Source organism: Carassius gibelio, chromosome B6 (assembly GCF_023724105.1).
Source record: "Carassius gibelio isolate Cgi1373 ecotype wild population from Czech Republic chromosome B6, carGib1.2-hapl.c, whole genome shotgun sequence".
Lineage (NCBI taxonomy): Eukaryota > Metazoa > Chordata > Actinopteri > Cypriniformes > Cyprinidae > Carassius > Carassius gibelio.
Genome location: NC_068401.1, coordinates 6,258,920 through 6,274,102, shown reverse-complemented (window position 1 = coordinate 6,274,102; position 15,183 = coordinate 6,258,920). Strand labels below are relative to the sequence as shown.

The 15,183-nt window shown below is 36.0% G+C and overlaps 1 pseudogene; it reads right to left on the bottom strand.

Moving 5' to 3' along the window:
• Nucleotides 1-4,703: 4,703 nt before the first annotated feature.
• LOC127959034 (immunoglobulin-like and fibronectin type III domain-containing protein 1) lies at nucleotides 4,704-12,398 on the bottom strand (annotated as a pseudogene).
• Nucleotides 12,399-15,183: the final 2,785 nt, after the last annotated feature.

The following is a 15,183-nucleotide window of genomic DNA, read 5'->3' as shown; positions in this document are numbered from 1 at the left end:
AATAAGTAGGTATTGAAATAAAGTCTAAGCGACCACTATGAACCTACCATAAATGATTTAGGCTTGGTGGTGCATTTATTATGTGTGTGTGTGTGTGTGTGTCAAAACTAAAATTCAGAGTGTTCTCTTGATGATTGGCTTTTAAAATGGCAGGTTGATAACTCAGCAGCTGTTGATATTTTATAGTGCTAGAACCCTTTAAACACGATATGGCTAGGCCTTTTTTTCTATTTGAGACATACAGTTGTATTTTTAAGTAATTTAATCATGTAAACCATTGCAAAATATAATGTTTTCATTCAAATATAACTTACCCTGACCAACAGGAATCTCTTCTGCAGGCGGTGGCATCTTCAGAATGTGTTTTACTCTTGTTCCAATTGTCAAGAAATTAGGCTGTATGTGGAATATACATATATAATCATTACAACCAGCTGCTACAAGTTTATCCTTTATTTTGTAGAACAAAAATGTTTAAAGGGGTCATATGATGCTGCTAAAAAGAACATTATTTTGTGTAATGCAATGTTTTTATGTGGTTTAAGGTTCAAAAACACATTATTTTGCACATATTTGCTCCTCTATGCCCCAACTTTCTTTGTTCTGAAAGGCCAGACGAAGTAGTTTCGCTTTCAGAACAAAACACACAGCGTCTCCACAACATGGCACCAGCGGCAACAGCTTTCTTTGGGTGGATATTTGGGCGGCATTATGCAAATCTTCTACATCATGATGTAGACATGTGGGGGCGTGTCTGAATGAGCCATTTTAAGGGGGCGTGTTTGACTTTTAACTTCTATAAAGAATATCTGTTTAAATTTGAGACTTTAATCTTTGCAACTTTAAATATCTTCTTTATGCACCAAGAGCTTGTAACACTCCAAAAAGAAAGGAAAAATCGGAATCGCATCATAATATGACCCCTTTAAAAATACACTCAATGTGATACAGAGTCTCTATATAACTTGCGTATGATCCCATGCACTTGTGGGAAAGAGCACACATTAACTGTAAGTGATTTGAAAGTAAAGCTGATTATGAGAGTCATATCATTATGAAATTAAAATGTTAATATTATGAGAATAAAGTTATTAGGAAAGTAACATCAAAGTGATGAGGTTGAGAATAGCAAAGTGGAGAATGAATGTTTGTTTTTTCTTAATAAATTAAATTCTTTGCAACTACTGAAGTGTTCAGATAATTACTATACTGATGCACCACAATACTTCTTTGTTTAGTAAATCCTGTAATTCAGTTGCATCCTTTTTGCATAGATTTTTTTTGCTGTTGCTGCAGTGGCCTGTATATTTTGTGATCACAACACATATTGTTATATTGTGATTGCTTTTTTTCCTCTCTCTAAACATTTCTAGTTTGTTCATACACCTTTATGTCTTAAATCTCCTAAAAAAAATTATTCCCACAACTTTACGACTTTGTACTTAAAATCGTGCTTTATTTTTATTTTTGAGATACTAAAAAAAAAAAAAAACTGTCTGTATATAGGTCTTGTTATTGTCTATTATTCATAAAACTGTTGCTTTGAACTTTCATAATTTCCATCATTTAGTAATAAAACCTACTGAAATAATCATGATTTTCTTTCAGGATAGATTAAGTAATGAAACTGCCAAGTCCTAAACCCCAGAATTTATTTAAAGGTGTTCCTCTTTCTTTCCCCTAATGTCCCTAAAGAAGATATATCAGGCCATGACCTTCAAAAAGTTAACCAATAAAGATATATTAAGGATTTGATTTGATACATATCACATGGTGCGTAATACTAGACTGGCAGTAAAAAAACTTATTGGCATTCCACGATTCACAGGATCCTCAGCAATGCTTTTACAAGGCCAAAGGGGAAAGAAACAGTTATCCAACATTTGACAGATCACACATGAATAAAACGAAATTATGTGAGCCGTAAACGAATATTTCTGCCTAGCTTAGAACCAAGAAGATGTGACACAATTGTCCGGTGCTTAGTAGCTGTGTCTTGCTGCGGGAAAAGAAATTTGAAATGACATTTTTTTAGTGGCTGAAGCAATGGTTCTCCACCATTAGGCTGAGATGATGCTGTTCTGAGGTCCCAGCCTTAACCTTTCATTCAGATTGCTCATCTTTCCTCAACATTTGTCAATCGATCTGGTGTCAAACTGTATAGTCTATCCAAAAGCCTCCCCTTTTCACTTTATTAGTCTGTCTGTCTCATTTTTTATCTCCTACGAAACAAAGTAGTGAAACAAAGCCAAATGAAATGCATCAAAACAAGAATAATGCACTCAAGAAGCAATTTGTTTAAGATTCTGAGTCGAGATTTTTCCTATGAATTATGATTATTTTACTTGGACCAATGGCAAAATGCAAAATGACAGCCTCAGTTGCCATTTTCTTTCTTTTTATGCAAATGAAAGTAAATGGTGACCAAGGCTGCTCTTTACTATTGCTCTGCTTAACATTATCTATGTCTTTTATGGAAGAAAATAAGTCACTGAGGTTTGGAATGGTATGAGTTGAACAATGCAATATTGTCAGAGTTATGTCTAAAACAAGAAAAAAACATTATTCAGTTGCATTTTCTGAAAACAAGTTGTATTATCTTTGTTTCTTAAGTAAATGTGTTTTGCTTTACCAGATCTCATAAGATGTACAAGAGGTTTGGATGTTTTGTTGGAAAATAAGATGAAAGTAGCTATTGATTTATTACAAATATTTTTAACGAAAGTTTGAATTGAAAAATGGCATGCATTTTCAAATAGAAGTTTGTATAATTCTGCATGGCACATCTTTTGGTAAACATAATAAACAAAGTTAAGTCAAGAGATAGCATGGATGGGAATGATTCTCATAGCCAAGATTAATAATGTATGCCAGTAGATGACCACATATTCATCTGTGCTAACTCTTAAGAGGAAAAACCACTGCTGGTGTAGCATATTGCTCTCAGTGGTTTTCCCATCTGTTTTACATGTGCAGCTGTCTTCCCATAGTGATAATAAAATCATGTGCTCAAAACCATTATTTATTTCCAAATTTGTTTCCATTATTTATTCTTAGTTCAAGGACTAATGAAATTCTGCTGTGGGTAAGCTGTGAATAGGAATGGTGAATTGTTCCTGATGGTTTTCTGTGCTGCATATCAAAGAAAAGAAAATCTCACCTTTAAAATCTTGCTGCTCCTTCAGCTTCTGCGTCAACACTGCCCGTTCAGTTAAGAACATTGGTGGACCGAATGGAAACCTTCCATGCAGTTGAATCAATCAGCTGTCACATTAAAGCTTTCATTTGAGAAGCTGGGGTGGATGTCCAACCCATGAAGCAGATATTCATATGCATGTATCATTTTCTGATCATGACTGAATGTAAAGCAAAAATGTATTGCTTTGTGTGATATCAGGCATTGCAAAAAAAGAAAAGAAAAATTGTTTATCATGTTATTTTGATGTTCATCTGCTGATCTCAATGTCTGGCTGAAGAAAGTGTCTACAAACAAGACATTGTTTATTACTCTCATTGTTTAACCAAAACTGATTATGAACTGTTATGCTGAAAACTGATTATGAAATGTTATGATTACAATGAAAAAATCGAGTGAGTTTAGCATTAAAGCCATACATGTGTCCTAAATGTAGACACTTGCCCTATACAGGCTTTGCCATTTACAGTAGGATGACGGTCTCTTGTAACATGACCGAACATATTGCATGTTTATTGGACATTTAAAGTGTATCTTAAACGGCTCTTAAAATGAAAGCATCAGTTGCTTGTAAGAGTTTTTTGAGTGTAATTATTACAGGTGATTTTTGACCATTGCATTTTGATTATGTCTAAATATAAAGCTTTTACATATATAATAATCAGTGGCTCATATTGTTATTAACGTAGGCCTTGTAAAAAAATAAATATATTCATGTGGCAGCATATTTCCCTTCACAGCCCTGAGAGAGGGTTTCATTTTACATTGACAGGGGTTTACCAAGCTTGACGTGCCCAGACAGCTTGTCTCAAAGTCTGGGCCCAGGCAAATTGCAAGGACCTGGGCTTGAGTTAGCCTGGAGACATCTCTGGACTTCAGGAAATTGAGTAAACACAGACGTCATCCTATGACCTGAAACAGCTTCTGAAGCCACAAGGTAAGCAGCAAAATGAGTGTTTATTCTCCAGTAGAGTCGTAGATAACTTGCATCACTTTTGTACAAAGTCTATTGTAATTGGCCCAGGGCAGGTGATCTTTGCATTGGTGTAGTAAAGTACTTGAATCTTTTATGATATCCAAAATGCCTTGTATTCCATATCTAGAATCTTTTGTTGAAAAAGGAGAAAATACAGTGTAAAAACCCTTGCTAAGATTATATTATTTTGATTTAGAAGTGAGCAGAAAACTGTTTACTTATTTAATTATTTTTCAATAAACAAAGTTCACGTTCGATTCTTATCGCTATAACAGCACTAATATGCAGTTAATAATTCTGATTTCATCTAATAAAATATCACAAACAGTGATAAACCAATATATCTCTTGGCATTTGCAGTGCATATTATTCCTAAGGAGCTACATAAAATGATTCAATATATATTGGTTTGCAGTACACAAGCTAGCTGGTTGTCAGTGTCCTGAATTTCAATCTCTAAATTAATCAAAAAGAGAATAAAGTCAGAATAAAATGTCATTTTGATTGCATTTCATGGCAGCAGTAACATATTCAAATGTGGTAATAATGATTACCTCTCACTATTAGTTTAGTGGAACATTCTGCTTTGCCACATGAGTTGACCGCCAACACTTTGTACTCACCACTATGTTCTGGCCCAACTCGGATTATGTACATAGAGCAGACTCCATATACATTTGTGAAGTAGTAGTTGTTGTTGGAGTTGATGCAGATGTTTTTGAGGTATAATGCAACCTCTGGTTTGGGGAAGCCATGGACAGCGCAGGTCATGTACAGCTGAGAGCCCTGTGCTGGACTGTGGACTTTCAGTGGAACCAAGATGGAAGGTGGCCTCTCAAGAGTTATCATGGTTGGTGACCTTGTGACTAGTGGCACTAGATATGAGAAAAGGGAATAGTTCAGGCCAGAATTTAGTTTCTGTTATTGTTTGTTAATATTATTGCTAAATAAATTGGCACATGAAGGATTCAATGAAAATTGTATACCCCAAAGGACATTACAGGCAGTAGTGGTGCATATTGGGCACATTCTTTATTAAGCCATTTAAACAGCCTTACAAAAAGTAGACTAATTAAAACTATTTCATAATATATAAATTTACAGGGTCACTGAGAGGTGCCTGTTGACATAAGGACAGTGCCCTTGCTTAGAGATGCTTCTGCATGCAACAAGGCATAATTATTACTGTTATAAAATGGACAGTGTAGTCACATTCACAGTAGCGATGTACTTTGGTCTGCTTTTTGCTCTCTGCATAATTTATTGAGGCTACTTAAGGCAAGGATTTGAAATATTGCACGTGCAGGATATGCAAGGAGGTTGTTGATATGGCAGTGATTTAAGATGATGTAAGTGATCTTACATTCTCAAACTACTTATATATTTGTATTAGTGGTGAGGCTACATAAGGGCCAGGGTGGCACCAGATCACTCAGCTTGACGGTTGGTTCACCCAAACAATATATATATATATATATATATATTTTTTTTTTTTTTGTAGGAAAGAAAATCAACAAATTTTCTGCATACATGACAATAATACATTAACATAAGAACTTCTTGTTAATGCAATGATACTTTAAATGCAAGAGTTGTCAGTCAGAGCAATCAATCCGGTCCAAGTGCACTCACACTATAAAACATCACTGACTGCACTACCCACCATACCTAATATCCAGTTTCTCTTTGTTAAACTTCCTAATGTTTCCAAATGATCATCGAGACACAGTTGGATCCTGAATGTCCTATATCTTTCGCAAAGCAGCATTTCAAACCACTCTATGAGGATTACCCCAAGATCTACATGTAGTGTTATCTTGTGTTTGGGCTTGTTGGAATAGAGAACACCTGCTCTAAATAAATGGAAGTGGTTTACTAATGTTTGGTGGGTCTACAGACCAAACCAAAATCTAATTGTGCATATTTTTTTTATGTACTTTTTGTACTTCAGGTATTGTTTGGTCGCTAACTGAAACAATTATATTTGTTGTAATCTGCAAGTTGGGACCTTTTTTTAACAATATAGAGCAAATCTTTTATGTATAATGCTCAACAGACAACATTTTCAAGTAAAAAAAAAAAGAAATTATCAAAAACGAATCAAGTCATTTTAGTTGTTGAAATTTTCATCCTCATTTATGTCCCATGTACTAGAAAATTACGCACTTTAGTTTGGGAGTAGTAGTACAATATTTCATCAAGGTCCACTCACTTCAAAATTTTAGGCCTCTCAACTGATTTGTATATATCTGAATATCTTGCAGTAATTGTTAGATATATTGTTAAATGCATCCTTTCTCTCTCTCTCTTTCTTTCTTCCAGATAACTGACTTACCTGCCACTCTGACCTCTATGTCAAAGCTGGACTGTCCACTAGAGATATTTGCCATGACGGTGAAAACACCCGAGTCTGAGTAGTTTGACGAGGGGATGACGAGTGTGGACAAGTCCTCAACATTGATGATGTTGGCTCAGGGGGACACAGATTCATACTTTTTCAGCCATGTGATGTCAGGTTGTGGTGAGCCGTTGCCATGTTTGAAAGGAAATTATAAAATAAAAATCATGACTGATTAAAAATATTGAGCTTAACTGACCTTTCTTTAGTAAGCCCACACCATCCCTTGGTTATTGCTGCTTGCTTAAGACTGGAAAGTATGATTTTTGCTCAAATTTACAGTTTGAACAAGTCTATGCTAGTTCCTGAAAATCTGAGCCAGTTTAATCTGCTGTTAAATTATGTGCTAGCATGACTAAATACAGCAGAAACTGTGAGCGCTTACCAAGTTATTAACATTAATTTACATTAGGGCAAATCTACATGTTCTTACTAATGTTAGATATGTTCATTTGGGAATGAGGCCTGACACACAGTTTAATTCACAGCATGCACAATAAATCAAAGTACCTCATAATCGACTTTGATTCTCATAGAATTTCTTGCTCTTACAACCATGAAGCCTTCAGGATCTTTGAAGCGGGGCCTGACTGAAAATGAATGGATGGAAAGTAGAAAGAAAGACAAAATGTTCAATTCAGTTCAAAGTTGTACATTTATATTCTCTTTTAAGAAACTATTATGAACAGAACTTACTGTTGGGGGTTTTAGCGCAAACCATCGCAGAGGGAGCACTGGGTTGTCCAGGCCTAGATATATTAATGGCCGACACTCTGAACTCATACCCTGACCCCTCAGAGATATCCTTCACTGCATACTTTAAAGCTGTGCAAAGCAGCTTATTTTTAATTGTCATAGTAGTATATCAAGTAAAGCCAGTGACTTGATAACCAACATGTCTGGAGAGGAATAATTAGTCCACTGTTATCTGCTGGCGGAGCCATGACATATTGGGCTGTTGTGCTCATTAAAAAACTGGTTTGAATCTTGCATATCTTGATTATTATTAGAGGAAATTGTCAGATGATGGTATGAGTATGTATCAAAGGAAATCCAAGACGGTTCTTTAATTATAAAATTGTGTTAATTCCATTAGGAGATGGAAGAAGGAAGGAGAAGGAAATGTTTCTAGTTAATGAGACATTGTTGGTTTATGAGAGACAGCGGTTTGGTTTCTGGGGTGGTCAAGCAGCTGGGAAAATATGATGGAAATGGAGAGGCGGTAAGCTCTTGAAAATTACTGGAAGTTTCTGTGAGAATTCATAAGAGGTGCCTCAGGTAAAGTGCTAGACCATTAAAAGCCTTACCAGGGGCTATTATAGGATTTCAGTGTTGGGGGTCTGAAACGCTTACCTTGTCGTGAGTCGTTTTGGTTCAGAGAAATATGTCTTGCTTTGAGAGTTGCAGGGTTGAGTCTCGCTTCATTGACTTTGTTTTGTAAATGCACCCAATAAATTAAAAGAATATATCAATAACCATAACACATTTGGTCGATATCACTCGGGGGGCAAGAGTTTGGATGAGAGATAGAGCGTACGTCTGAGAGCCTTGAGCAGAGGTGTCTGTGCCTATTTCTCACTGACTAGAGGGAATGATTATACTTAATGCAACTTAATGTATTTTTTTTTTTTTAAATGTCTGGTATGGAGGTTTCAGAGTGAAATACCCTCAGATGCCTTACTGTAGCCAGTTTTCAGCATAATTACAGTTTCTATGGAGAATTTCATGTCATTGTTTTATATGTTATTTATAATATATGGTATGATCACCTCGACCACATTAGATTTCATCAACTTAAAAAGTTACAACACAGTCCGACATTTTACAGTGTAGATGTATATGTTTAAATATATATATATGTATATCATATAAGATATTTAGACCCTCTCTTCCATGGCATTTACTTCTCTCTATAGCTACTCTTGTATTAATAATCAGAAGTTTTATCTGAATTAAAGGTCATTTAATCATAAAACTATTGTTTCTTAACTACATAGATTAAAAAGTACAGAAAAATAATTTCCATTTACTTTGAACCTTGGATCTGTCTTCAAATGCATGTCCTCTCTGGGATTCAAACACTATAATTCTTATTTAATTGTAACCTAAAGATACACAGTAATTACAATCAAGGTTTTCCTAGCTATACATTCATTGGGTTCCACAGCTGGAAAGTTCATGGCATTAATGTCACTTTAACTATGTCCACTCTTGATTTTTACTTGAACAGCTATATAAAGCTGAATGGTAGGGTTTGGGAAGTGTTGAGTGGCTTATTAAAGCATGTTACTCTTGTCTAACTGTAGATGAACCAGAAACCCTTTGGTTCTCCGTAATTGAAAAAAAAAAAAAAAACCAACAACCCAGACTTATTGGAAAAAATTGACCTGAGTGGACAATTTTGTGAAATGATATTACCTTGCTTGTATGTTTTGTGACACTTTCAAAGTAAAATGTTCATAGAGTGAGTTACAGGGAAAGGTTACTATGTCAGAAAATCCATACATATGAATCTGGTTATGTGCATCAAAGTAGCAGTTTACAAATCATGCACTAAAGTGTTTTGAGATCATAAAACACTATTGTGCGATGAACTGTAATTTAAAATCAGACCCTGTTTAATCTGGAAAAGATTAAATAAGCAGCCCTTGTATGCAAGGGTACATTTTTGGAGTTTTACAGACATGTAGGCGTTTTTTTTTGGCAAATGCTAGGAAAGTAAGTACCTTAAATAGGTTCCTTAGATGGGTTCAGATTCCCCCAATGGTTTGTATCTTTCTTGGGTTTCTCTAGCTGGTAGCCCAGTATTTTGCTTCCTCCATCTTTTTCTGGTGCATGTTGGCTTGAAGCGCTGACCACTTTAGAAGGGGTGGGTTGACCAGAGTAAAGTGCATCACAGAAAGTTCTGATACCGTACTTAAGTGGAAAAAATTTTTCCAGTCAGAGCATTTGGTCAAGTTTTTATTTTATTTTTTTATTTATTTATAATATGCATAATTGATGTTTGTTAATCATAAGCACTCCTTATGGAAGCATAAGTTCCAGCCATGATGCCTTCTGTCTCCAGAAGATTATTGATACCTTCAAGATTTCTCAGGATAGATTCGAGATATGTACTTGCCATTGGACACGTTTCTGTTTTGAAAGGACAGGCGGTCGGCTGAATTATCCCACACCTTCTTCCACATACTCTGCCCCACCTGCTGATGCTCGACTAGGTAGATGGTCACTTCACAGCCACCGGTATCACTTGGTGGATTCAGTTTTAGTTCAATGACAGAAGATGAGTTGCCAATCACTTCTACTGGACCTTGTGGTGGACCTGGCTTGTCTGCAGGGGTACAAAGTTGTTTGAAATATTTAATGTGTCAGTTTAATGTTAATGTATGAGCCTACATGTAAAAGGCTGAAGGTTTATAAATATTTATTTCAGAATACATTCAATAAAATACACAGTGGAGTAGAAACATACCGACCACAATAAGCCTAGAGAAGGCCTCTGCAGTACCAAAAGTGTTTTTTAAGCTGGATCTTAATTTCCCCAGAGTCAGACTGCAGGCAGTCTTTTATCTGAAGACGGTTCTAGTTTAGTTCCTTTACTATTTTTATGCTTCTACCATCAAAAAGCTCAGTGCCATTCTTAAACCAGCTGATCTCTGCTGGGTCTCGAGGAGGTAATGGTATTTTAAGGAAAGCAGTCTGACCAACTTTTACTACCACATTTTTGGAAAACTTGTGAAGGTCATCAGGGTCGAATTTAGGAAGATCTGTAATATAAAAATAAAAAAAAACATCACCGATTCAATCATGAGTCTATTTTCTCCATGTAAAATACAAATATTTATTTATATGTTATAGCAATATATTGTTTTCTGAAATGAAAAAGAAATACCAACAATACCTCCAGCTGTTGTCATGGCATCAGTCTCACACCCCATAACTTCAGCCTGATACTGTTTTGAGTCTGAATCTTTGCTGCTTTCTATTGCTAACTTTTGTGTACCTCCATCTTTAGATATGCTTGCTTTATCTTTAGAAGACAAATAGCAAAAGTGATAGATGCAATATAAAGAGCAATTACCAAAGACTTTTTAGAGCAATTAATAAATCAATACTGTGTGTATACTATATTATCATCAATTCACCTTCTTCCCATCCTTACTGGATTTGCTGGCTTTCAAGTTACCAGCAAGCTCTGCTGATTCCATACCTATAATATCCAGAGAAATGTTGCATTTTATACAACTATTACTTTATCTCACCATTACCTTTTTTATGTCCGAGTCAGAAAAGGGTTTCTATACAAGAAACATCACATCAAAAAACGGTGAAAAAAAAATTGGAAATAAGATGTTTCAAGACCATTGAGATCATTGAGAAATCAGAAGAACCTTGTAGCAAATAAGACCATTATATGATGATATGAGAATATGAGGATGATGTGGGAAGATTGTTTGGTGTGGGTGACAACTGTTGCATTGCAATCTGTCAGGGATTTTTAAGATAGAAGACCAATTATGAGAGAATTGAAACAGCGGAGGAAAGCGCTTACGAAGGCATAGTCTAGAGATTCAGTGTCTTGGGCTTAGAAGTGGGAGGTGAAATGCAATATTGTGGAGGTGGAAGAACGCAGGTTTAGCAAGGAAATTTATGTGGGCTTGAAATGTTAAAAGATTGTTTATTAGTATCAACAGTAGTTATAGTGTTCATTAGTATTAACACCACACATTGTAATATCAGGTTAAAGCTCATTGCAAAAATCCATAGTTCCGTGCATTATGCCTTTTGATTACATTACTAGGGACTAAGAATGTGATGCATTTTCAAAAGAGAATACTAAAATGATATATAAAATATTGAATTAATAATGAACAATGAAAAATATGCAAGTTTGCAAGTTTAAAGCTTGGTATAGTTAATCACAGTTTTACCAAAATTAAATGTATTAAGACAGTTGACTAGCTCAATTATATTTGAGTTATAAATCACTTGCCTAAACTGCCTAAATGACATATCTTTGCCAGCTAAGGACCATTCATCTTGTCAATCGTTCCCCTCAGGCTGATCGTGGGCAGTGTCATTCATAGAGTGCCACACTGTGGTTAATGTGAATATGGCACTGAAAAAAAAGGTTAGCGCTACACTTAACTCATATTAATTGGAGTCAATGTACTGATGAGGAAATTAATGGCTGTTGTATTTGAGCAGTTATTATTTCTCATGTAATGTTAAGTACACCATCAAACAGTCTGAGTCTCCAGACAGCAGGGCTTCATCCGAACCTGTAGTCACACCTTTCTGACATTTTCTCACCTGAAAATCCTGTCAGTCATTAAAAAAGGATCATTTGTATGCATGCATGTAGACATTCACCTTGATATCACTTCTGCCTTTGGACTCTAATGTCACGCTTGAAAATGTATGGATGTCACTGCATGAGAAATATCGATGCAACTGTGGTGTCTTTATGTGGACGAAGATAGAATTTTTCTTATTTAACGAACCTGTGCAGATCTCCTACCTTCCCTTGTGTCTTTTCCTCAAGTGTCTGTTACACTCCTCGCTGGACCAGTGTCTCCAGAGCCATCTCTCCTGACCTCTTTTTCTGCTCGAGAACAATCTCCAGGAGAAGATGCAGAACCACCGCTGTCCACTGCACCTGCTGCCTCTTCCTCAGCACTGGCTGTTTTGACAGCAGCAAATCTCTCATCTCTGCTGTTCTTCAGCGATCTTTGCCAGGTCAAGCCTGCCCCTCCAGCTTGGGCTATTTTTCGGGGTTCCTTTTTGCCCTTAGTATCTCGATTGTTATCGGCTGGTTCAGTGCACATGGCAAACAGGACACAAACAAAACAAAACAAAAAAGACAAGCACAATATACAAGTCTTATTAGATATATTGCTGCAATGTGAACTTTAACAGTGTTGGGGATACTGTGGTTAACAACACTGAAGTTATATTACGGAAAGTTTTATTTATTTATTTGATTATTATTTGATTTTTATTTATTACTTTTTTTTTTAATGATTTTTGACCTGTGAATAAATTTGTCTTTGGACGCAGTGATGTCATAATTGTTAAAATCAAAGTTAAGATGAAGTTCAAAAGAAGCTGATCCATCGATGTGTTAAAGGTTAGAAATGCTCTTGAAAAACTGTGACTAAAAATATCATTACATATTGAAAATGTATCTAAAAAACAAAACATAGAAACCAATCAAAACCTCTGCTTGCTCTTGTTTTCTCTCACTTTTCAGCTCATTCAGTTTCTTCAGCATCCAGCGGAAGTCAGTCACCCCATATTCTGCACAGATGTGCTCATAATCTTTCTTATCGGCACTCAGCAAAATCTCCCAGAACTTTGGGTCAATTTCTCCATCTTTCCTTGCTTCGGTTTTAGGACGAACCTTACTGCAGGGTTGAGAGGTAATTCACAGTTGATTAAAGGAAAAGGTATGGCTATAGGATATGGGATTTATTTTGGGAAAGGCTTTGAAAAGGATATCAAACTTTTAAACCTAATTTCTTACAATATATTTTTTTCTACCACAGAACTTTATTAAAGCTTTGGGGGACCATGTCTCCCCACCTCCCCAAAACAGCTCATATCTTAGGATGAAAACAAAGATGCATTACTGTTAATGCATTAGTCACAGAGATTGCATATCTATATTGCAGCTGAAAAATGCATGAGCGAAGAATCAAACCACTGACTTTTTAAAAAAAACGTATGGTACTACACATGTTGTTAACACTCACTGGTCTCCTGGTTTGCTTTGTTCTTCTTGAATCCCACTGAATAGAAAATGCCACATTGCAAATGATTGGGGTCATGAAGTGATGTGTTAGGATTGGAAACAAATTATTTGCATACCTTCAGCATAACAGTGACAATAGCCTTTCCAAATTCATTAGTAGCAAAACATCTGTATGTGTCTGCTTGGTCTGGAGGAACATCTGGCATCTAAAAAAGAGTCTAACTAGGAATATACATTCAGTAATATAATTTGTGGGATGAAACTGGATAATACAGAAATTCAGCTCACCTCAATAGCGTGTTCACCAGAGTTAGGTTTAATATTTCTATGAATCTGAAATATCACCATTGTTCCTGGCCTATTAAGGATGGGATCTCCTACTACAATGGCTTTGAAAATAAATTGTGTTTGCAAAAAGAATGATGTTTGAGCTGTTTTATCATTTAAATTAATGGATGATGGTGACTTATTAAGGAAAAAAATACTTTGGTGTTTTAATCTAGTGTTATCTAGTGTTTTTTCACGATTGTAAATAATGTATATTAATAACCTGTAGGGGTAATAATCAGGACTGGTTGTGCAAAATTTAGGGTCATTTATCAAACTCAAGCAGTGAAAGATTTGTACCTATGTTTATTTAGCAAGTAAACCATTTCTGATGATGGATGATAAATTGTCTGTAAATGTGCATTTCTGAATAACCGCCATGCTCACACTGACCATTGATAGATAGGGATCTGCCTGGTGACAAGAAAGAAATTGGTCTCTATATGACCTGTAATTTCTGAAACAGTGCCACTGTCATACCAGAAATTGCTTTGCGGGATAATAGCGTGGCTTCGCTGAAAAAATTGTTGAGGCGGAGTCAGCGTAAAGGTTGATTGAAGGTTTTCCTTTTTCCGGAAACCATCAGTCCACAGAATAAGACCACTTGTGGTCACAGGGAATACTATTCTACAACTTGGCATGTTGCACGCATGCTTCAGGATGCATGCTTTTTTTCTCCTTTTGTGAACCTGCAGTATGATTTGATAAACGTTAATCAGATCTGAGCAAAAACACACTTTACAGTAAATTGTTTCAAACCTACAATGAAGTGTTTATACATATTTAATATTACAAATGTCGAGAAGTTGCTGGCCATGATGCTTCATACCACAAGTGCTTGAAATCTATTTAAATATATGCAAAGTGCCCTCTGCAAGGTTTCTAAGTGATTGTATGCCTTTCAAACTTGACCATGTTAATCAAGCAGGTAAACAAGGTCCTAATCTTAATATCATAACCTCACAACATGCCGACTGCCCTCCGTGACTCCGCTAATCAAAAGTTCTCAGTCTGTAAAATCATTCACCTTGCATTTCTAGAGATTCTTAAGATCACTTGATCACTAAGTCCCAGCATCACTTAGAAGAATTACAGCTGATGACAATGTTTTTCTGGCAACTTCAATGTAGTTAAAACCCCTGCTGTGCAGATGATTCATTGAAATATTACCCATCTCTTGAACAGATTCCAAACGCTGTCTGACGGGGCCGATCTCAGCAGGACTCAAGAGCGGTCATGAGTCCGGTCAGACGGTGTGTGGTATGTTCTTTTAACAGTGTTCTCAAAGGGAATGCAAACTATCCCTGTTGATGTCAGATATTTTTTAACAAGGATTTGAGCCAGGTGACAGAAATTGACTTTGAGTTAAAGAGGAGCCCCGTCTGTCTCCGATCATTTGCCTTGTCGTGTATGATGGGAGAAGTCAGCAGGTGTCACTCATATTTTTGTCTCAAGCATTAAATGGAGATCAACACATATCACTGCGGTATGCGATGTTGACATGTTCTGAGTGATCTCTGGACTTGCTGAGT